We start from the raw sequence: 22,982 nt of genomic DNA on the forward strand, positions 1-22,982 counted from the left end.
CTCCCAGATCCGCAAAAACCCTTGACATGTTACTGTGGTAACAGAAGCAACCTGGTAAGTTCATGAATGAACCCCATTGTGCTCTCCAAAGCCTTCTTTTCCTCCATTCTTTGTAAGCTTTGGATCCCACCCTTGTCTGTCGAGCCCCGTGTTCGGTGCATTGGACCTGGGTCACTCCCAACTGTCTCCAAGTCCATGCTGGGTGCCCGTGACCTTCCTGTTCTCCTCCAGAGTTGAGGGCAAGCCTCTCCTTAGCTTCCTGAGCTCCCCAGAGCCCTGTGGTAGGGCCTCTCCTTTCCTCCCTCGAAGTTTCTCCAAGGGTAGCCCGCATGGGTTACCCCCACGGCCTTCCCTGCTCTCAGGGATGTGTCCCAAATCCTTCACATGGCCTCTCACCGGGCTCTTCATGATCTGTAGACTGGTTAACACACCAGCCATGTGGCCTGCCACTCTCCTCTCCATGCTCTTTCCTAGTCACACAGCGCACCTGGAAATTGCCAGGCTAGGCCAGTCATTTTTCTCTAAGCTTTCTTAGGCATGGACTTCCCTTGGCCCAACTTCCCTACCCATCTCCCACTCTCACACATGACAAGTGTAGATGTCACCTCTCAGAAACCTTGGGGAAACTGGGCACCCTCCCTTTGAGCTCCCACAGCCCTCTGTGCCTATCCGAGCACAGGACTTAGGCACACCATCTATGTCTGTCTACTTACATTTATTGCCCGCCTCCCCATCTTGTCGAGAAGCTTCTTGAGAGAAGGGTCTGTGTCTTGGGTGCTGCTGTATGTCCAGCGCCCATTAGGGATGCCTGGCACATGATGTGTCCCGAAATCAAAACTGAGGGAATGAGTGGACAGACTGGAATCTCTTACCCATCTTTTCTCACCCTCCTCTTTCCTTTTTCCCCTCCTTTCGTGTCGATTACTATGCAGCATTCACTGTTACTATGAGAACAAGAGTGGGGTTAGAAATAAGAACCCCCCCATGGTCCAGGACCCCAAGGTGCTGTGGGCTCTACACTTGGGGCACCCTCATAATATGTATGTTTCAAGCACTCCCTTATATAAACACCCTACGATGGTATCCTAGAGAATGAACCACTGTTATGTCCAAATCTGTTCTCTAGCAGCAACGGGAAGAGTAAAGATCTTGAGTAGTTCTCATCTTATTGCTTTTTTTTCGAGAGAGAGAGAGAGGAGAGAGAGCAAAAGTGATCAAGGGGCAGAGAGAGAGAGAATCCCAGGAGGGGCAGAAACAGAGAGAGAGAGAGAGAGAGATGGGAAAAGAGAGAAGCGGGCTCACCCAAAGCAGGGCTCATGATCATTTGAAGTGGGGCTCGAGCTCAGAGATGCGAGGCTGGAGCTCACCCGAAGCAGGACTCGAACTCACGAACCGTGAGATCATGACCTGGGCGGAAGTCAGACGCTTAACGACTGAGCCTCCCAGGCGCTCAGTACTCATCGTGTGAATAACTCGAGTAAGGAATGGAAACAGCCATGTACCGATATTCATTCTTCCTCATGACATCATAGGAAAGACTGTCACCGGTTTGCAGATGTTAGCAACAAGGGAGGCAAGGCGGAGTCCGCCCCTCACAGCCAGGAGGAGAGGAGCAGAAGTGGTTTGCAGAACCGTGGTGACCTGCCGCCCAGACTGCTGTGGAGGCTGTGCTCCAAACCTGCATGGGTGTGGACACGGCACTCTTGTCCCCAGGAGGGTAGGAGGATTTCATTTCCACAGCTACCCGGAGAAGGAAATCTGTCATCACCCTCAGCAGACAGCCAGAGAAGAAGAAAAAGAATAAAAATGTATCAAGGAGGCTGGGTATTGATTTTCAAATCCTGGCTGACAAGAAAATGATTTGGGTCCATTTCCATTTTGCGGCTGAAGCCCGGTGCTTTCTCTGCCTCTGTCTGACCCCTCGGAGCAGAGTTCATCAAGAATCTCCCGGGCTGACACTCTAATCCTGACTTTCAAAGAGCCTCTCCCCGGTTTGTCTAGAAGAAGCAAGGACTTATGTGCAAGTGGTACAGTGTGGCTTCCTGAGTCTCATCTGGGAAGCAGTCAAGTGGGTCAGTTCGGGGGCCGGTATTTCAAGGCTGATTTAGAATAGTGCGTTTTAAAAGCCCTGCTTAGTCTCACCCAGATATGACCACGACCATCAACATTCATGTCCTGATGGAGGTTTTCGGCCCACACACAAGGACAAGGTTCAAGGCAGGCAACCTAACAAGCCCTGGGTCTTGCCTTGGGCAGTCCCTGCGACAGCCTACTCCCCGCAGGTACTTCCCACCAGGAGCCGTGCATCTGCCGTAAGCTTCTTCTCTCTGCACGACGAGAATTCTAAGTAAGGGCAACGGGCCTATGTATTTAATTTACTTGTAAGTGAACAGCTTCTGTGTGTTAGAAAAAAAAAATTAACTCAACCTATGAATTTGTAATTGCTTGAGATTTCACCTCCTGGCCACGCTTCTCTTCCTATGGAGTTATTAAAACCCACACAATACGGTCTAATAATTTATTAATAGTCAACATAAATAGATAACAGCTCACATAGCCATAATAGCCATTGCATGTGAAATAATGAGGGATTATTTAAAAGGCACTTCACTGGAGAGGAGGAAGCATGGCCGTTCGAGTCTAGAACCACTGTTGTGGCAGTCGATATGCTCATGTACACAAGGCCTTCTTGACTGTTCACTGGCCTCCACTGTGTCACTAGTTCCCCATGTCCATTTGGAAGGCGTGGGGTACCGGCCAGTCATTGCTTAGCAGAAGAGGACATCCACATTAATGGGAGAGGAACAAACCATGTCTTCATGGAACAAAGTACAAAAAACAAAAAAAAAAACAAACAAACAAAAAACCCATACTGGAGTAGAGTAATTATCACGGAAAGGGCCTCAACAATAATACATCTTCTGTCTCTCCATTGAACTTTCTACCATCAAACCCTGGCATGCCTTTCTCTGGCAGTTCCTTCATGCTAGCACCTTGGGAAATGAAGAAGGGAGCCTAAAGTCACCACGGCTTAATGAGAAACTCCCCATCCCCTCGTCCGCAGAGCTCCAATGGTCAGGCCCTGCCTCCCACCCTGCTCGTCACATGATCTTCCCTGGAGACCTCCTCTGTACTCTTCTTGAGTGTTTTATGAAACTTCAAATCGAGGAACAGATACTTGGCAATCAGATCGGAAGGAAGACCGATCTGATTTTTATTTTGTAGGTGACCCTATATGTAAAGAAATCCTAAGGGATCTATGAAAAAATTACTAGAACTAATAGATGATTTCAACGAGGTCGCAGAATAGGAGATCAATATACAGAAATTAATTTTCTTTTTGTATACTGGCAATAATCCAAATTAAAAAAAATTAAGAGAACAATCCCACTTTCAATAGTATCAAAAACAATAAATCACTTAGGAATAAATCTAACCAAAGGAGTGAAAAATTCATATGCTGCCAACTAAAAAACATAATTGAGAGAAATTAAAGAAGTTGTAGATAAATGAAGAGACATTCCATGGTCGCGGACAGGAGATTTGAAAATATTAAATGGCAGGGCACCTGGGTGGCTCAATGGTTAAGCATCTGACTCTTGACTTCAGCTCAGGTCATGATCTCACAGTTTCCGAGATCAAGTCCCAAGTCTGGCTCGGTGCTGACAGTGTGGAGCCTGCTTGGAATTCTCTCTCCCTGTCTCTCTGCCTCTTCCTCTCCCTCTCTCTCTCTTTCTGTCTCAAAATAAATAATAAGCGTTTAATATATTAAATGGTAATTCTTCCCAAATTATTCTAATTAGAAACACAATCCCTATAAAAATCTCAGCACGTTTTTTTTTCAGAAACTTGACACCCCAATCTCAAGATTTATATAGAAATGCAAGAAATGAAGAAGAGCGAAAACAATTTTGAAAAAGAAGAAAGTTAGGAGTACTATGGATTTTACATTTCCTGATTCTGAAACATGCTACAGTAACCCACACAGTGTGGCTTTGACATAAGGATAGACATTTAAATCAATGGAACAGAATTGAGAGTCCAGAAGTAAACCCTTACATTTATGGTCAATTGTTATTTTTAAAAGATGTCAAGGCAATTCCATGGCAGAAGAATAGTTTTTTCAACAAATGGTACTGAAACAGTTGGATAGTCACATGCAAAAGTGTGAATTTAGACCTTTGCCTCACACCACAATAATTTACCCCAAATTGATATGGACCTAACTGTTACAGTTAAAACTATAAAACTTTTACAAGAAGACATAGTAGAAAACCATTGTGACCTTGGGTTAGGCAGAGTTTCCTGATAAACAACAAAAGCATGATCCATAAAGGAATGCATTAAGAATCTGGATTTCATCAAAATTAAAAACGTTTGCACTTCAAAAGACACCATTACACAAATGAAAAGATAAGCCACACAGTGGGAGAACGCTTTGAAAATCATATACTTTTGATAAAATAACTTGTATCCAGAACACAGAAACAACTCTTTTCAAAAAATCAATGATAAGAAAGCAAATAACCCAACTGAAAAATGGGCAGAAAGAGAATGAGAAGACAAGTCACAGACGAAGGGAAAATATTTGCAAAAGACATAGTTGACAGAGAGGACTGTTATCCAAAACATACAAAGAACTTTTGAAACTCAGCAATAAGAAAATGAACAGCCTGGTTAAAACATGGGCAAAAAACCTGAACAGGCACCTCACCTAAGAAGATATACACGTGGTGAATAAGCACATGAGACGATGGTCCACCTCATGTGCCACTGCAGAACTGCAAAATAAAAAGAACCCAAAGATGCTGCTATACACCTATTCGAATGGTCAAAATCCAAAACACACACAGCAGCAAGAGCTGGTGAGGATGTGGAGCAAGAGAACTCTTACTCATTGCTGCTGGGAATGCAAAATGGCACAACCATTTTGGAAGACTGGTTGGCAGTGTCTTATAAAACTAAACGTACACTTATGATCCAATAACATACTGATATTTACCTAAATGGGTTGAAAACTTATGTCCACACCATAACTTGCGCATATGGCAACTTTATTTATAACTGGCAATACGTGGAAGCACCCAAGATGTCCTTCAGTAGGAACGGGTAAATGGATACATACATGTACATCCATACAATGGAATAGTATTCGGGGCTAAAAAGAAATAAGCTGATGAAAGCCATGAAAAGATCTGGAGGACACTTAAAATGCATATTACGAAGTGAAAACACAACAACAACCTGAAAAGGCTACATACTTTGTGAATGACCACATGACATTTTGGAAAAGGCAAAACTATGGAGATGGTAAAAAGATCAGTGGTTGCCAGGGACTGAGGGGAAGGGCAGATCAACAGGTAGAGCATAGAGGGTTTTTAGAGCAGTGAAACTACTCTACAATACTGTCATGGTGGATCCATGTCATCATACATTTGTCAAGACCCGCAGAGTGTATAACACCAGGAGCGAACCCTGTAATGTAGACAGACTATGGACTTTGGGTGATGAGGTGTCCGTGTAGGTTCATCGACAGTAACAAATGTAACAATCTGGTAAAAGGTGGAAAATAGTTGGACAGGTTCTTAAAATGTTAAACATAAAGTTGTATGACACAGCAACTCATTTCCTAGATCTCTATCCAAGAGAAAGGAAAATATGTGTCCACAGAAGACATATATATGAATGTTCACAGCAGCATCTTCATAAGGAGCAAAAAGTCATAAGGAGCAAAAAGTGGAAGGAACTGAAATGTTCATCATCGACTGTTCATCCGTACAAAAATGGACCAACGACTGATAGCTACGATGTGGGTGAACTTCAACAACATGCTAAGTGAAAGAAGCCAGACACAGAAGGCTACATATTGTACAATCCTGTTGGTGCGAAATGTCCAGAAAAGGCAATCTAGAGACAGAAAGTAGCTTAGTAATTGCCTGGAGCACGGTGAGAGCGGGTGGGGTTGTACAGATTGCCTGCAAACGGGCAGGAAGGATTGTTCAGGGGAGACTGAACTGTTCTAAAACTGGATCGTAATAACGGTCGCACAACTGTGTCAATTTACTAAAAATCATTCGATTGTACACTTAGCGAATTTTATGGTATGTAAATTATGCCTCAATAAAGCTGTTAAAGATAGCAGATACTTATTAAGGATGTCATTAGGGTACAAGAATAGGAGGGCACACATTAAGAAGACTACCTATGATTAATGTAACATCACCCCATCACTGGTGAATGAGCCTTTCAGGAATACCTCCTGCTGGGCACTAGAAATTCACCATATTTACCTAGAAACATAGCCTTCCACTTACATCAAGCAGAGACAATTGAAGTCACCAAGCCCAATTCAAGCCTCATCCCACTAGCAAAATGAAACGGGTAACCCACAGCTTGGTCAGAAAGAGGCTATGACCTAGGAGCCTGTACTAAAACAACCATGGCCTCCAGAATGTCTTCCATTCATCTCGGTGGGGGTTAAAAGGCCTGAACAATAGAGTTATCACTTACCCAGTTGACTGGCCTCTCGTTTGTACAAGAGCTAGAGTAAGGAGAGTAACTTACTTTTGTGACGCTCTTACAAAATGCTTTAACATACACTCTGTCTGTTCTCACAGCAGCCCCATCAGTGGATGTGGGACGAACACCACTGGCTGACTGGCCTGACCCTCATCCAGTCGCAGTCAAGGAGAGGTGAGTGTACGTTTACCGGGTGGGCTCTGGGAAAGCTTTTCCTCTTTCTGACACAGAGAGGCTGATCTTCTGTCCCTTCCTCTCCCCCCTTCTTTGTGCCTAGAGCAAGGCATTTCTAAGAATTAGAAAAGTCAAGGACCACGAAGGGAAAAGCTGGTACAGAAGGGCCCAGAGAGCCCCAAAGATGCTCGTCCTGACACGGTCAAGCTGCCAAACCAACTGCGACAGCATATCCTGGAAGGCTCGGTAAGTGAGGGGGTGTTACTTCCTGCTTGTTTAAATCACTGTGCTAGGCTTTTACTTTTACTGGTTGTTGCGAAACCTCTCGCTACCTGGTTAAGGCAGAAGTCATTAGCTGCACTTCATAGACGCCCAAGCTAAAGCTTTGAAAAACTATGCAACTCAACCAAGGGCAAGCTGCCAGCAACGAGAAAAACAGGAATGTGTACCCAGCTTTCTGAATCTAGGAATGTAATAGCGACAACAGAGACAGCAAAAAAAAAAAAAAAAAAAAAAAAAAAAAAAAAAAAAAAAAAACAAAAAACACCCGTTGAGCACTGAGTAGGTAGCAGGCCTCTGACTTCACTAGGTCCTTGACTTTTCTCTAATTCTTAGGACTCCGCGGGCCCGCTAGTATTATACCCATTTTATGGATGAGCATATAGAGATTAAGAAAGATGAAGTCAAAGTCCACATAGCTCTTAAGTGGTGGTGCCAGGAGTCTAAACTGGCATGTATCTTATCTGCTCTGAGGAGAGTCCAGAGGAGTAAAGCATACTCCCTGGGATTCACTGACCGGCTGATGGAAAGCATCATATACTTAGGAAATGGGTCTGGATGATCCCTAGTGGGATTCAGGTTGGCTAGCCAAACTCATCACCCTTGCGGGGAGGGGGGGGGTGGTTCTTACTTTAAATGCGTTACTAAAGCAACTTTCTGGACACAATTGTCCTTTCACTGCTCACGACCACTCTTGTACTGTCAAGTTCACCTCTTCCAGGAACCCCTCCCTGATTGCAGGCACCAGAGGGCATGAAAGGGAGTTCTCCACGGGAGATGTGAGATTCTGCTTCTTTCTGGAGAGAGGGGTTCAAATTCGGGGCCACTTTCTGGCAGCACCGGCCTGACAACAGCAATCTGGAGCCCAGAGTAAGTACCAGGAGAAGGGAACCCCTACGTCGGGGGTGAAGACGTGGCTGTCGGAACAGCACAGGGAGAGAAGCGGCTCTCAGCCAGCGCCAGGCACAGGTTGCACGCGCCACCAGAGGCGGTTGCCATTCGAAGCACAGAATGTATAGCGTGTCCCACACTTGAGGTGCCACGGGGGCATGCGTGTGGGGTCGGAATTGGGGCCAGAGTGGTAAAAAGTAACGCAGAGAGATTTAGAGATGTTCACGGCGAACCGCCGTCGCCTTTCAGGATAACGTCCCCCTCTTCTGAGACGGGGCTGCAACCCCATCCATGTCCATCAGGCCCATATGGGCTACCGAGCCTTTAAGAGCTTAATTAGTTTTTCTCTCTGGGTTCCCTGCCTCCCCAGCAATGACTGAGTACCTGATTCGCTTAAACAGGGGGCATCCAGCATCGATGCCTTTTCAAGGGATCGTGGAATTCTGGGTCAGGGAGAAGCCAGGCCTTCAGGACGGTTCGGCGAGGGCTCGGCTGGTGCCGCCCAGGGGCTCCCCGCCTCTCCCAGGCTCCGGCGCTAACAGGCCCTCTGCTGCCCACCTGGAAGCAGGTGCCTCCGACCCTCTCTGACTTGTGGGGTGACAGTGGAGAGCTGAATATGGAGAACTGGCCGTGTTTTCGTGAGCCTGCTCTCCTTGCCTCAGACACAGTTACGTCGGCCCGAACCTGCTCATGCCTCCGGAATGGTGCTGCTCCCTTACACGTGATTGGTCCAGCATTTCTACTCTACAAGGAACGAAGGGTACAGCCAATCTCATCTCCATGAAAGCAATGCATCTTCCTGGCCAGGTTATCATCCCGTGTCCTTCAGAAGTGCATCTTTCTCCCCAGGGTCATTCTGAGCGAGCCACAGGGTCACAGGAGAGTCTTGGGAAGATCAGGAGGAGAAACCCAGTGGAAAGAATAATCCAAGTATGATCCTGGGAGCTTCAGCTCCTCAGACTTCTCACCTCTTCCCGGAACGCAACCCCTTCCCCCCCTAACCTGCTGCACCTTCAAGCTTGAAGCTCTTCCCAGACTCCACCTCTAGGGATAAAAAAAGGACTCTCTCAGATTATTGAACAGACCAGCAAATGCTCACTCCCTTAGGACAGGAGGCAGTTTGGACCACAGGCAGGTCAGAATGTCCGGGCACTTCCACAAACAGCCTTCCCCCCCTCCCCCCAACAAAGGAATATCAAACATGAAACAAACCAGTGTTCTCCCATCAAAAACATCGTAACTCATTTAACATTGAGGTTTTTTTTTTTTAATCCTTTTTACTAGATTAAAAAAAAAAACAACACAATAGTTGTTTCTTTCCTTTTATTTCAGCAGGGTTCCAGATAATAAAAAGATTTATAATTAAGCCAGTAGATTTACTTTTGCTATGCTGCCCTAGATTATGAAAAAGTATAATTATATGCAATTAAAAAATGAACAGTATTTCTTACCAGAGCGAAGCTTGAAAAGTCATTATGAATCCATTAGCTCAGCAGACCTTACAAATGGCCTTCACTACTCCGGACTTCATTTAAATTTACAACATTGAGAAGTAACTTCTCCCCGTTTTGATGGACTGTGTGTGTGTGTGTGTGTGCTCACACATGTGCGTGTTCATTCTCTGCTTTACCAAGAGGAGCCACACACTGATCTTACGTGCTAAGGCCATGTTCTTAATATTGAGTTTGCCATGTTCTTCCGGTCACATGGCTCATAAGTGCTGCACTTCGGGAATCTGCCAGCTGGAACACTGAGGGATGGTCTAGAATTCATTCTAACTTACCCTTGTGCCTACCTCCTATAGGCAGTGATATAGTGCTTTATTGCTGACAGCACAAATGAGGCCATGATTGTCACAATGCTATCTGGACTTTGCTCTGGTCCCCTCCTCTCCTCCAGCTACATCAGCCTGAATTGTTCCCACTGAATTCACTTATGGCTGGGTTACTGTGGAATTGCCACACTTATCCACATAATTACCTAGCATGATGGGTGCTTTATCTCTCGACTACCAGGGATAACACATACAGGAGAATTGATCTAGATAATCCTGGCACATTCACGACTTTATTTCAATTGAGCCTGCATGTTTGACAAGAAGTTGTAATTATTGAAAATTTCATCTGCATTAAGATAATGGATCTTACCCAGAAGTCCATTTTCTCTTGTCCCTCAACATTGGAATCACCCTCAGCATCATCACTGGCAGGAGCCCAGGGGTTATAGCAAAAGACAAAACAAAAAACCACCCAGAAGCCCTCTATCACCGTTTTTTTTTTTTTTTTTCATTTAACTGGCTATCCTCGTTCGCTGATCTTTCCACCTGCTTCTGTGTTTGCCCGATGACATCAGAGCCTTCAGTAGTGGCTCCAACTCTGGCTGATAATCAGAATCACCTGGAGGCAATGTAAAAAATATAGGTGAATAGTAACCTAGACTTTCTGAATCAGAAGTTCTGGGAGTAGGGCTTGGGAATCTGTCTATCAATGACTCTCCAGGTGATTCTTAGGCAGCCAGCCCCACACGGTACATAAATTGGCATTTACATCCCTCCAGCCCAGATGAGGGGCTGGGCACACTCAGGTGGATGGGAGAGAAGGCCCATCTCTGGTCATTTCCCTGTTGTCTGGAATTCATCCTTTTTCAGTATTCAGGTACCAGCCTGGATGAACAAGGATCCCAGGACCAGACCCAGACACCTCCCACCCTCGCAGCCTTCCCTGAGGGGGCTGCTCCCATCTCAGGTGATGCGTCCCTAGAGCAAGATGGCAGGTGTCCCAGGTCTCTTTCTCAGTGCAACTATAGCTGCTCAATGGACACCAGCTTTCCCCTCGGCTCTTTCCCAATTCTTAGATGTTTTAGTTCCAACGTGCGCTTAATTCACCACCAGCCTCAACACATTACCTAAAAATTAAAATCCTGCAACTCTCCAAACTGAAAGACAATGAGGGTGCCAGAGAGCAACAAAGCACTGGAATTCAGAAGATCTGGCCTTTAACCCCAGCTTTGCCATTTTCTGGTGGCCTAGCCTTGCAGAGGTCACTTCTGTTTTCCAGGCTGCTGGTATTTCCACCTGGATAGTGAGAAAGGTTGGGTCAGATCATGTCCAGATTCCTTCTAGTTCAAGTATTCTGTAATACAACATCCTTCAAGGATGCTCCATACATGTTCTTCCAATGATTGATACTTCTGCATGCGACATCACTAAGGAGATTTATAACTGTGATCAAGATACTGAACTCTTCGAGCCTTACTTTACTCATCATAAAAATGGAATGACAGTATTATCAAGCACTTAGTTGAGTAAGGATTAAATGATACATGCATCTAAAACCCCTAGTGCCGGGTCTGGCACCTGGTAAGCACGGAGTACATGTTATGTGACATTGTCACCATCATCATCATCACCGTCACCATCATCATCGTCATTATGACAAGATCTCTGGTGTTCTAAAGGGCTCACTCACACTGGCCACTGTTTCACCCTGTCGAGATAAAAAAGTGACCTCACGAGCCTGGTAATAAGGAATCTGGACATTACCCTAGCCCTGGATTCAGAAAACAGGCTGAGCCATTCTGTGAAAGCCTAGGTCCCATTTTCTCCCTTGCTCTTCCAGCTGGAGAGGGTCACTCAAGCACCACAGAGTGGCAGCCAGATGGGGACAGTGACCTGCATTCACCCTGGGAATCTTGTGGCACGTGCTGGAGAGTGTTTTTTTTTTTTAATGTTTATTTATTTTTGACAGAGAGAGAGACAGAGCATGAGTGGGGAAGGGGCAGAGAGAGGGAGACACAGAATCCGAGGCAGGCTCCAGGCTCCGAGCTGTCGGCACAGAGCCCGATACGGGGCTCGAACCCACAGACCGCCAGATCATGACCTGAGCTGAATTTGGACGCTCAACCCACTAAGCCACCTGGGCGCCCCCTGGAGAGTGTTTTGTACATCATTTTAATGAATCGGGTCCTTCAGTGAAATGCAATCTCAGAGTCTTAGAGGTCTCCCCCGGCTCTCTTTGCGTGGCCACTCCAAGAGCAAAGACTCTTCCAGGGGGCTCTCCTTGAGTCCCAAGGCTTGTAGGGAGGCAGCCTCCTCCTTCAGACCTACGGCTCTCAATGCAACCTCATCTTCCTTCTCTCCCTCTCTCTCTGAGTATCTCAAAACCAAGTTGTTTGTAAACTCCCTCCACCAAATGGCTCTGTTACACGGGCTCGGCTCATTAACATGCAGGCAGTAAAGTACGGCAGGAGCTCCGATTTGTCATATTAAGGAGACTATATTGCTGTGGAGAGAAACATTAAAGGATTTTATTCTAAGATATCCCCCCTCCACCCCCCCCCACCCGGTGCAGACAACGTCTCTTGGGACAAGCTCTGCTTCCCTGCTCTCATTTGCACAGATTTCTGATAAATGTTCCCATCAGGGCCATAGGCCCCAGTGCTGCACCACTGGCCCTTTCCCTTGGGGGTCTCGGGGGTTGGCTTTCGAGATGGCTTCGGGCCTTGGGCAGCCACAGCGGTAAAACATTCATCTTCATTCCTTCTCTCCTCTTACCCGCTAGCCGACAGCGAGACCCCGTCCCAGGGAGGGCTGGAGGAGATTCTGTCTCTACCACTCAACGCCTCCCTCTTGGAACTAATCGCGGCTTTTCTCTGCCCTTCTCCATACAATCTGATATCATTATCGCCAACATCATCAAAAGAAGGCCCCTATGTAGATTGCATTGTGCAAACCGAAGAATTACCTAGACATGGCCGACTTTGCCTATTAGGGACGTAAGAGCATATTTACACGATACCATGGCACACGGGTGAAGGATAAGCCCAGGATGAGATTAAATCAACAGACCGGAAGATAAATGAACAATAATGCATTAATATCGAATACATATCTGAGGGTAAGTGCCATGTGGGTTGGAAGGCAGGGCAAAGGGCACGACTGCAGGGTCAGTGGGACCAGAATGACAGATGTGAGGGGTCAAGGGCAGGCATTTCCTCCAAGGGAAGCATTAAAGATCAATCTCCATAAGTGGAAGGAAGGCCATCCATGGTCCCCTATGTGCTCTTAGTTTCATTAAAATTCTGTTCTGTTGAAAACAAAGGGGAAATGGTTGCTCTGAAGGTTTGGCAGGGGAGACTGGATTCAGGCTAGGTGGGGACTCCTTATGTTTTGTCGTTGTGATGGAGTACAGCTGACGTGCAATGCTACATTCGTTTCAGGTGGGCGACATAATGACTGGACAATCCTCTATGTCAGACTGGGCTCACAACAAGCGTAGTTACCATCTGGGGGACTTCTGGATTTAGAAATATCAAGGGCCAGCCGGGGAACTCTGTCCAGGGCTCACTGTGAAGAAAAGAGTCATGCTCAAGGCTGGCAGGAGGAAGGCAAGGTGAAATTTCCTCAGAGGGGATGAGGCTCCTTGGCAGCTGAAACCGTCTGGAAGACGTAGGGCTCACCCTGGGCCTTCTCGGAGCTGGCTGAGCAGACCGAAGACATGACTGAGGCCCACACTCTGAGACTTGAGTGGGGAAGCCCAAGTGGGGCACCTTGTGCCCCACCACCCCCCAGTCAACACCTGCATGCCTGGAGCGAGCGACGCCAGCCTCCCGTGGTTCCTCTTTCAGTCTAGACTGGAGCAGAGTTGGAGAGAACTGAATTCCCTCCTCCGTTGCTCCTGGGGCTGCTAATTCATAGTTGCATTAGCTTTCATTTGGATAACAGCATGGGGGATTGTCAGATATTGGCTCTGACCAAATTTAATCTACAGGCTGCGCTCTGCCCTCTTTCCACTTGCCTTTTACTCAAGACCCTAATGAAGAGATTTATCTGATTGGTTTACCGGAGTCCTATCTGGAATGAGTAGCTCCAGCCCTGTGCGCTCCCACCTCTCCGCTGTCCACTCCAATCAAGAACGGGGGCTCTCGCAACTCTCTCAGTTCTGAAACAAATTAAATCTCACTGACAGACTCTATCTGCCTCGAGTTCTCCATTACGCTTCACTTTGGGTTTGCCTTCACGGTGACAAAACTGCTTTGACACGTTCGAAGATTCTCAGGGCCCTGTTCTCTGCCGTCCCCACCCCTACCTCGCTGCTGTCCGGTGTGATTTCTGTAACGACAAGACCCACCACTCAGACTTCCCCGGCGTCAGCAGCTACTCTGCTACCTATCAGCGACATTCAGCCCCCAAGTGAGACATGACGGGCTGTGTCGGGGGCGGCGGGAGAATACCTCCGCTAGCTCCCTGGAGGGTCTGCAGAACCATTTCTGCTCCTTTCTTCACCCTCCTTCCAGCCAGCCCATCCAGGCCTTTTGAAAGAAGTCATTCCCCGCGCCCCGCCCCCCAAACCGTCCCCACCACATCTCCACAAGGTCTCTAGAAGAATGTGGCCTGGGGCTGTTCAGTATCTTTTCAGTCTGCACCTGCAATTTAGCCAGTCTTTAGATATGTTCCCCCAGGCGGTGGGGAAACAGATCTCAGGTCTCCCCTGGTGCCTTCAGGGGAAGCTACTAACCTACCTCCACCCTAATAGCCTCATTAGACTCACCACAGATGTTCCCCCTGCTGCACTGGGCTCCTACACGGAAGCCTTCTCATCTCCCTGAGGCAGCTGCAGAAGAGGGGGACAGGTCCCAAGCAGGCCACCATCATGACTGTGACAGCAAGCATGTTGGTGATTACAAATACTCCGTTTTCAAGCTTCTGTTAGTGCTTTGAGAGTTGCTTTAGTGGAATTAATAATTGAATGGTGTTGGTTATAGCCATCACTTGAGGCCCATTACAGTCCCTTTTAGCTCTAAAATTCTTTTCATTCATGGATTCATTCATTCATTCATCAAATACCTATTGAGTACTTGTCATGTGTCAGGTCTTTCCCTAAGAGTTCCCTGGATTCAAGCCCCAAGGGAAAGCGGTTATAGCAAACCAGGATGGAAGGGGCCATGAGACTGGAAGCTTCTTGGATGCAGGCCCTCACACACCCTTCCCACTTCTTGCTCTGCTGTCCCCCAGGGTCCCCAAATCTTCTCTTCCCTGGTCCCTGCATCTATGCAAATCCCCTCGGATTAACCAGCACACCAGCCGTAAACAGTAAGGATGGCCTAAGGAGCAGAACTTCCACTCCCCGCCCAACAAATGCCCTGATTCCGATGGTGTTCAGGAAAGCCCCCCAACCCAGAAATTGCCACGTTAGCATGTGGATTATTTTGAGCTGAAGGCAATTGAGTCCCTGAGGGCTGAAGAGAAACTTTTCTCCCACCCTTAACCACACAGAAGAATCCAAATTGGGGGTCTTCCCCAGAATAAGGGTTATTAACAGATCAGTTTTTCTCGGAGTGGCCCATCTGTATGGCAGGGCAAACATCTAATTACCAAACGTCTGTTCCTCTTATGGTCCCATGAAGTACACTCCTTTCCTCTGGACTCCCAGACTCTTACCCCTTCCCCTTAGTTTCAGGATGACATATATACTCCATGCTGCCTGATGGTCTTTGGAATTTCCTTGTCTATGTGGATGTCCCATTATACACACCTGTAAAATTTGGTTTTCTCCTGTTATTCTGTCTCGTGTCAATCTGATTCCTAATCCAGCTACAAGGACCTTCAAGGGGACGGGAATTCTTGCTCCTCGACACCTCCTTCATCTCATTCCCATCACTTTTCACATGCCTTTCCCACAACCTATCGTGACTGCTGATACATCAGGGCCTCTCCAGCTCTCAAATCCCGGGCTGGAGTTTGAGAAATTCAGGTGGAGTCCGGAATCCTACTTGGAACTGTCAAGAATTCTACCTCAGAACCCACAGCCCTAGAATTTGGGCTCAACCCCCTTGTGACGACCCCAACCTCAGATTCCAGGCCTCAGGTTGTAGCTCTTCCTCCGAAAAGACACTGAAGCCCCTGGAGACTGCAAAATGAGAAAGTCACATCTTCCACGGTGGCCCCCAGGCTCTACAACTGGCTAGCCACCCTTGTCCCTGGAAGGGAAGGCTTGGTTGCTACCACCCTGAGAACTGCGTGACCTGGGCTATACTTCTGGTTTAGTCATCACACACTGGGTTGCCCAGCCCAAACCACCTAGCATCCCTGGGCCACAGCATCCTCGTTAACAAAATGCCATGCTGCTACAGCGATTTCTACTTGGTCCCAAAAGGATTTATAGGCTGTGCCTATAAAATCTACAGGCTAGACTAGATGTTCAGTAAGGTGAGCTCCCACTTTAAAATTCCACAAGCGACTCACTTATTTAACCTTTCTTGGGAGCATGTTTAATGCCAGCCACTATGATGGGAGCTCACAAAATATGCCCCAGCATTCACAGCAGTTCCCAGCGTGGTAGCAACAGGAGGGACATCGTTTACGTAGTAAGATCAAATGCTACAGAAAATCAAATGCTTGCATATTTTAAAAATAAGTGCAGTAATAAGTGTGCTCATAATTATATTATATATACCAGGCAATACATGAAATGTCCTACCTGGCTTTTTGCAATCTGTCTGCACAAAAATGCCCATATAGGGTAGATACGATTACACACACATTGTCCAATATTTATTCATGACAAGGATACGACAGACCTTATACTAGGTACTTGGGTGTCAGCACGTAGATTTTGCATCACTGGGCCCAGAGGGGTTAAATAAATTCCCAACCACATAGCTAGCAAGTGGCAGAAAGGACCAGAAATCTAGTCTGCCAGGCTCTAGAGCCTAAGCTCCCAAATGCTAACTATGCTACTTACCTCAGGTTGGTTTTAGGATCTTCACAATGTCAGCCAAAGCCAGTGTTTTCTGAGCCAATAGCTTACTCCCTCCTATTGTCCTTTCCTCACTCAGCTTCTCCTACTCATGAGTGAACCTTCCCCATCGCGATCTTCTACCCATGAAATAGCCGCTTTGTATTCTCTCCGCTTCACCGGTTCTCATTTCCAATTGCCACCTGAACGCTGCTATTTTCTTCTTGTCTTCCACTCTTTGCTTTCTCCTTCACCTCTCCTGTAACTCTGCAAAATATCTGTGAATTGGCTAAACTGAAGGACTCTACCATGGTCTGATTCTGGAGGCACAAACTGTGAACTCCTTTGAAAATACTAGCTTCATATTATAGAACCCAGAGCAGAAGGAGACACAGGGAATTACAGAACAACCTTCAGTGAAGCCAGAAATGTGGGTGGCTTGGCAGGTTTTGAGACTGGATGGCCCCTTCCTATCTTGAAATCACATTTGATTGGGCGGTGTGGTGAAAAAGGAAAAGCATGAATAGCAACTGAATTGAGTTATTCATGAACACACTACATGCAAATACCATTTAAATATAAAGAGTCCTGAGTCAGGCTCTCATGTATCACGTGGGAGACAATATGGCAGACGGTGAAGAGATGGGTCTCTATAGACTGGGATAGGATGAGAAAAGGACCCTCTGGCTGTCCACATTACCTAAGGAAATCTGGAAATGTTAATTTCATGATGCACAGCATCATCTTAGTGACTTAACGACTTGCTCTCTCATACCAATCTGACGTCAGTGCAGTCTTGGGTCTCAGTCTAGACTGGTGACTCTTAGAAGCTGTGTGGTCATGTCAGCTGTCAGGAGGCATGATACCGGAATGGGAAGTGAACCAGCCCTCACATAACCATGATGCCGTGAGATGCTACTTGATAAAACATGGTGTCAGCCTCCTCAAGATTTTACTCTCATATCCCAACTGCTGCTTGGCTACCCCAAAACTCCAGCACAGCTCATTATTTCATAAGAGGTGTTAAATATGAATTGTTCATTAGAACACATATTATTGGATGTTTAACTACCGTGTAATTGATTTTCTATCCATTGCCTAGTGGTTAACCCTCAATAAAGCTTTTTGTAATCAACTTAAAGTACAATACCTACCACGCTTGATAATCTTTCTCCTTTGATTTAATAAGAAACCAACTCTACATTATTGAAATTATTCTTTATCATTAAAAAAATGGTCAAGTTTCAAACACAGCATGAGAAAAACTCTGGATGCATCTGGGCCCCCCTACAGAAGGATCTCAGTGAGATCGAGAGCCCAGGGGGAGGGACCCAGAGACTCTTGTAACCATTGTGATATTCACTAAGGTCCAGGACTGTCACATCCTATGCTCATAGCTAGGAAGACAGTGGAATCGTTCTAGAACTGCCATGCAGGAAGTCAAGTTCCTGGTCCAGTGTGACAAATAGTACAGCTCTTCCTCAGGGTTGAGAGGATCAAGAAAATTAGGAGAGGCTCAGCCTCTCCAAAGAACGTCAGAAACAATTAAGCATTAATATGCATTTAGAAAATCCATCATTCAGGACCTTTCTTCAGGGCTTTACCTAATGATAGTCCCTCACCCCCTTTAAGTCTTCCTAAAAAGCCTACCTCCTCAGGGAGCCTGCCTTGTCTTGATGGAAGTGAAAAAACGACTGACCCCAACCAACCATAGGATAGGCAAAGTGGGGAAATGTTTCGTGGAGCCTCAGGAAAGCAGACGGCTGGGGCGGGGATAGCAATTCAGAAGCCAGTGTAGGAGACAGGAGATGGAAGACACCATTAGCTCATCCTCAAAAAACTCTAAAGTGTTCACAGAATCCCTGACCCTCCCAGCCTTCAACACACACACACACACACACACACACACACACACACACACACACATATCATGACACATGATGAATGAATAATAAATAAAATAGTACATGGAAAGCTCTCAGAAAAGACGTAGGACAAGTGCTTAAAATGACAGCTACTACTGCCTCTTCATATTAACACTTATTATTCTACAACACGGTTTTTAATTCACTTTATCTCCTGACTACTGGCCATGGAAAGGAATATTACATTTTGATTCATTCATTCATTTAGTTCCTTAGCCACATTCCTCGATATGAATTTGCAGGCTCTGCAGGTATGATTTTTGGTGAGCTTTTAAAACATCTAACTCAATCTCTCTAGAAAGGCTTACATAAACAGGGTATTGTACGAGGCTACTGGCTACCCTGGATTAGAAATCTTTTCAAGGTAGTGAGTCTTCTGGCACAAGAAGCCAGCAAGACGCAGCAGAATGACCCCTAATTGGAACTATTGTAAAGGACATTCAGGTGATCTGTAGGCAGCTGGACTCTGGGGTCCCCTCCAGTTCTTAAACTTTATGATTCCGATTCTTCTAGAACACCGAGATAGTGATCCACAGGCAATGTCGTGTGAAGCAACATAAAGATGTGTTTCAGACTCAAACCATAGCGGGCTGCTCAGCTTCCTCCCTGGACGCTCTCAGCCTTGGAGATCAAAGGCTGAGCATTTCCCCATTCAGCCTGTGACAAAAGAGAGAGATCACCCCAGCAGCAAGCTGTTGTTAGACAAATAGGAATCCTCTTCTCAAAGGGCATTCTCTTCGGCATAGTGAGTGGGCAGCCTGCAGTATTTAGGACACATTCCTAAAATAAAATTCAGCGGCCACCAAATGACTCAGTGTAGGAGCCTTCATTCTCCAAGAGAGAAGGAGGGCTGCTAAGAATGGCAGGAACCACCCACAGATGGCCTGCACCAGTTGCAACAACAGATGCATACACAACACAGCCCTTTTCTCTGAAGCATCCAGCCAAGCTCACATCGAGTTCTCCACTGTGTACGTTAAAACCAAAATAAATAATCCAAGAAAATCTGCACATGTCTGTGTGTTTGGGGTCCAAGATAAATCAGGCAATAGGCCCAAGAGGAATTTAAGACATTTGGCCACTCTTCCCTTCTTCCTTTTGGTTATTTATTTATGGAAACCTAAGCATTAGATCACTTTCCAGCTTTAAAATATACAAGGATACCCAGTGCCCCTAACGTCAAGGCTAATCTCCATTGGCTGGTGTTTAAGATCCTTCGGAATCTGAAGCCATTTACTGAGATAATGTCATGTCCCTTAAATGCTCCAGCTCGACCAGGGTGGTCTCCCCACTGTGGCCGCCTTTCTCCTGTCACTCATTATTTCTACCTGTAAGTCTCTACTCTTGCTTGATGCATTACAAAGGAAGCTTACACTTTCCTCCTCCATGTAGGAAGACCTATCCTTCTCTGAGGTCCTGCTGGGGATGCCCCTACCAGTTGGTGTCGAGATGGGCTGATTTCTCTCTTTCCACATCTCACATTACACGGAAGAGGGTGGAGGTGGGGAGCCACCATCTGTAGATTTATCATTGGAATTCTAGGGTGCGAGGGCTGGATATTAGGAGTTTCGTCTGCACAGAGCACTTAGACTCCTTGGTAGAAAAAGTGATAAAGCAGAACTTGAACTTAGAGGCCTCTTAGGGAAGAAAAATTCATCCTTCCAAATAAAGGGAATTTCCAAGACCAGCCTAGTTTAGAGAGAGGGTTCCTGCCCCATGAGGGCAGAGAACTTACTCAGAGGTAGGAGAAAGTTCAAAGATATGTGTCCTGTTCAGAAAAACCAGTTTCCGGATGGCAGAGCAAAATATTCCCAATAGTGTCTCATCATTCAAGTCTTCTTTGGCAAAGCCCTAGAAGCATGTTGCCAGATACACAGGGCTAGGAGGGGTGTGGACAGAAATGTTTACTATATAGTCACTGTCCTGAAAACCCCTAGTTCAAAGGAAAGGCAATTTCTTCTGTGTGAGCTGGGTCTAGGAGACCTCGTGTGCACAGAGGCATTTCAGTTGAGCACTGAAGGAAGGGTAAGTTTTAAACAAGTGGAAAAATAAGGAATGCCTCACCCTGAGAAAAGCTGGTGTCTTCTCTTGAACAGCTCACGCTTGAAATGTACACACTTAAATATATTCCCTCTTTGCCTTGAGAAGAAACGGAAGCATGGTAATGGACTTGGGCCTGCAGAACCCCCCAAGGAAGCTCCCTATGTAAATAGATTTTGAAAACTTGCCAAAAGAAGAATTGAGGATTCTGTTGAATATTGAGGGTACATTTTGAATCTGGTTCACAGGGACCTATGACTCCTGGCTGGTTGCATAACCTCTGCGAGCCTAAGATTCCTCATCTGTGAATACAGGACTAAGATCTTGGGCGACTGTTGTGAAGACTAAAAACATCTAACAAATGGTAGCTATTACAGAGAATGGTCTAGCAGCCAGTTGGGAAAGCGATACTGGGGCTGGAAGAGAGGTCAGAGAAGAAGCTACAAGTTTAGAAGTTGTCCACACAAGGGAGGAAGTGATGCTCAGGATAGCTGAGCTCCACAGAAGAGAGACAGGAATTCATGATGGAAACACTAAAACCAGACACATAGATACAAAGATCCATACATAGATAACATAGATACACAGATCTGAGGACTCATCTTTAAGGTTAGGAAGGAAAACAAATGGGCAATTAGTGATAAATTAGGAGGACCTGGAAGCCAAGAAAGAATCTCCAGAAATAAGGTGATCAGCACATTAGATGTAGCAGAGTTTCAGAATTTACAGACTGAATGTGGTACCATATTTGGGGATTATGAAGATGGGGGGTGGGGAAGAGTAACTTCATTAACTTTCTCAAGAATTGTTTTACTGGTGTGGTAGGTGCTACAGTTCAGTGAGTGGATGTGGGGTGGGGGTCCCAATCCAGCAGATCCGTGGAACAGCCTGAGCAGGTGCATTATTTGAAAAACTTTTCAGGTGATGCTGGGCATAGACAGATCTGAGAATCAATGCCTTAGACTGTTTGTAAAATAACTTGGCTACAAAAGGTTGAAAAGGACAGAAGGTAGAGGAACAATGAAAGTTTAAAAACAAACAGTTTTGTTCACTTATAACCTAGATTTGTTGGCCGCTCATAGCCTGCGGAAAAGAAGATAAAGACCAAAGACGCAAATGTGGGTCAGGTGACCAGGGATGGCTCAATCAGTGTGTTTCCTACTGTTGCTGTATTAAAATGATCACAAATTCAGTAGGTGAGAACAGCACCAATCTATTACGTTACAGTTCTGGAAGTCGGAACTCAAAACATTATCAGCAGGGCTGGGTTCCTTCTGGAAGCTCAAGGGAAAGTCTATTTCCTTGTTTTTTCCAAGCTGTACAGGCTTCCTGCATTCCTTGGCTCACGGCCCCACATCATCCAAACTCTGCTTCTGTTGCCACCTCCCCCTCTCAGACTCTGCCCCTGTCTTGTGATTACGTGGAGTCCACCGACATAATCTAGGAAAATCTCCCCATTTTAAATCGCATCTCCACCAAATCTCATCTGCAAAGTCACTTTTGACATGTAAGGTAACAAATTCACAGGCACAGGGGATTAGGATGTGAACACGTCTGGGGCCATCATCTGTCCACCCCAAGAGGTATAAAGGACATGTGCTAAAGATAGCCTTGGAATGGAGAAGCCACATACGCTTTTTAACATGTAGGATAAAATAAAAGAAACAGAAAAGACCTAACAATCTAGAGACTTGAGGTGGGTGCATCAGTAGACACACTTCAGGCATTTGATCAGGACCTTCATATGTTTGGATGTTTCTCTAATTAAGACGTAAGCTTCAAAGGGGCAGAAGCCATGTCTTAAAGTTGTAGCGTGACACCTGGAGCATCTGACTTTCTGCAGAACCCACAACAGACTCTCAATAATGCCTTACTGACCAATGTGAGGGTTGGCATAACGAGGAAGGCACGGGGGTATCTGCTACTGGAAGATGGGTGTCTTCTGCTTAGGAATGGCTCAAAGTGGTAGACAGTCCTAAAAAAGAAGACTGTTTTGTGTCAGGAGGAACGCTTGCCTCCCTCCTCCTCCTCCTCACGGAAGGACTAATTGCACTTGAAGTGTTCAAGACAGTTGTGCCAATCATCATGCTGGCATATGAGACACTGGAGACAAAGCAACCAGAAGGAAAACTAAGCCTCTGAGTGATGGAAGGAAAGGCAGGAGTCACAAATCGCCTGGTCCAATCAATCCTGCAGAGAGGCAGAGGAATTGGCCAAATGTTCCCTGGACAGCCTTTTCACTTTATTGAAGTCTGTAGCAATGAACTCCTCTCGAGGGAAGAAGCAATCGGCCAAAGGAAAAGGGAAAGAAGAATCGAAATCATGCTACAAAAAAAAAAAAAAAAAAAAAAAAAAAAAAAAAAAAGCCAGCTAAGACAACTATCTATATATTTATCCTACAAATTTGTCTTGTAAAAGG

The 22,982-nt window shown here is 45.9% G+C and overlaps 1 protein-coding gene and 1 long non-coding RNA gene across 7 annotated transcripts in view; both read right to left on the bottom strand.

The window, feature by feature from the left end:
- Window positions 1-22,982, bottom strand: part of KIRREL3 (kirre like nephrin family adhesion molecule 3) — a 552,485-nt gene that overhangs the window by 480,862 nt on the left and 48,641 nt on the right. The window contains exon 1 of one of the 6 annotated variants that reach the window (XM_058687285.1): window positions 16,605-17,550. The exons of the other annotated variants lie outside the window; for them this stretch is intronic. The gene's annotated coding sequence lies outside the window, so the exon portion shown is untranslated. Of the gene's footprint in view, window positions 1-16,604; window positions 17,551-22,982 lie in introns of those variants that run through there. 6 annotated transcript variants of the gene reach the window in all.
- Window positions 8,257-10,148, bottom strand: LOC131487040 (uncharacterized). Its single transcript, XR_009249573.1, has 2 exons — window positions 9,315-10,148; window positions 8,257-8,907 (listed from the first exon to the last, which is right to left on the bottom strand). It is a non-coding gene; the product is annotated as an uncharacterized LOC131487040 (long non-coding RNA).

Source organism: Neofelis nebulosa, chromosome 10 (genome assembly GCF_028018385.1).
Source record: "Neofelis nebulosa isolate mNeoNeb1 chromosome 10, mNeoNeb1.pri, whole genome shotgun sequence".
Lineage (NCBI taxonomy): Eukaryota > Metazoa > Chordata > Mammalia > Carnivora > Felidae > Neofelis > Neofelis nebulosa.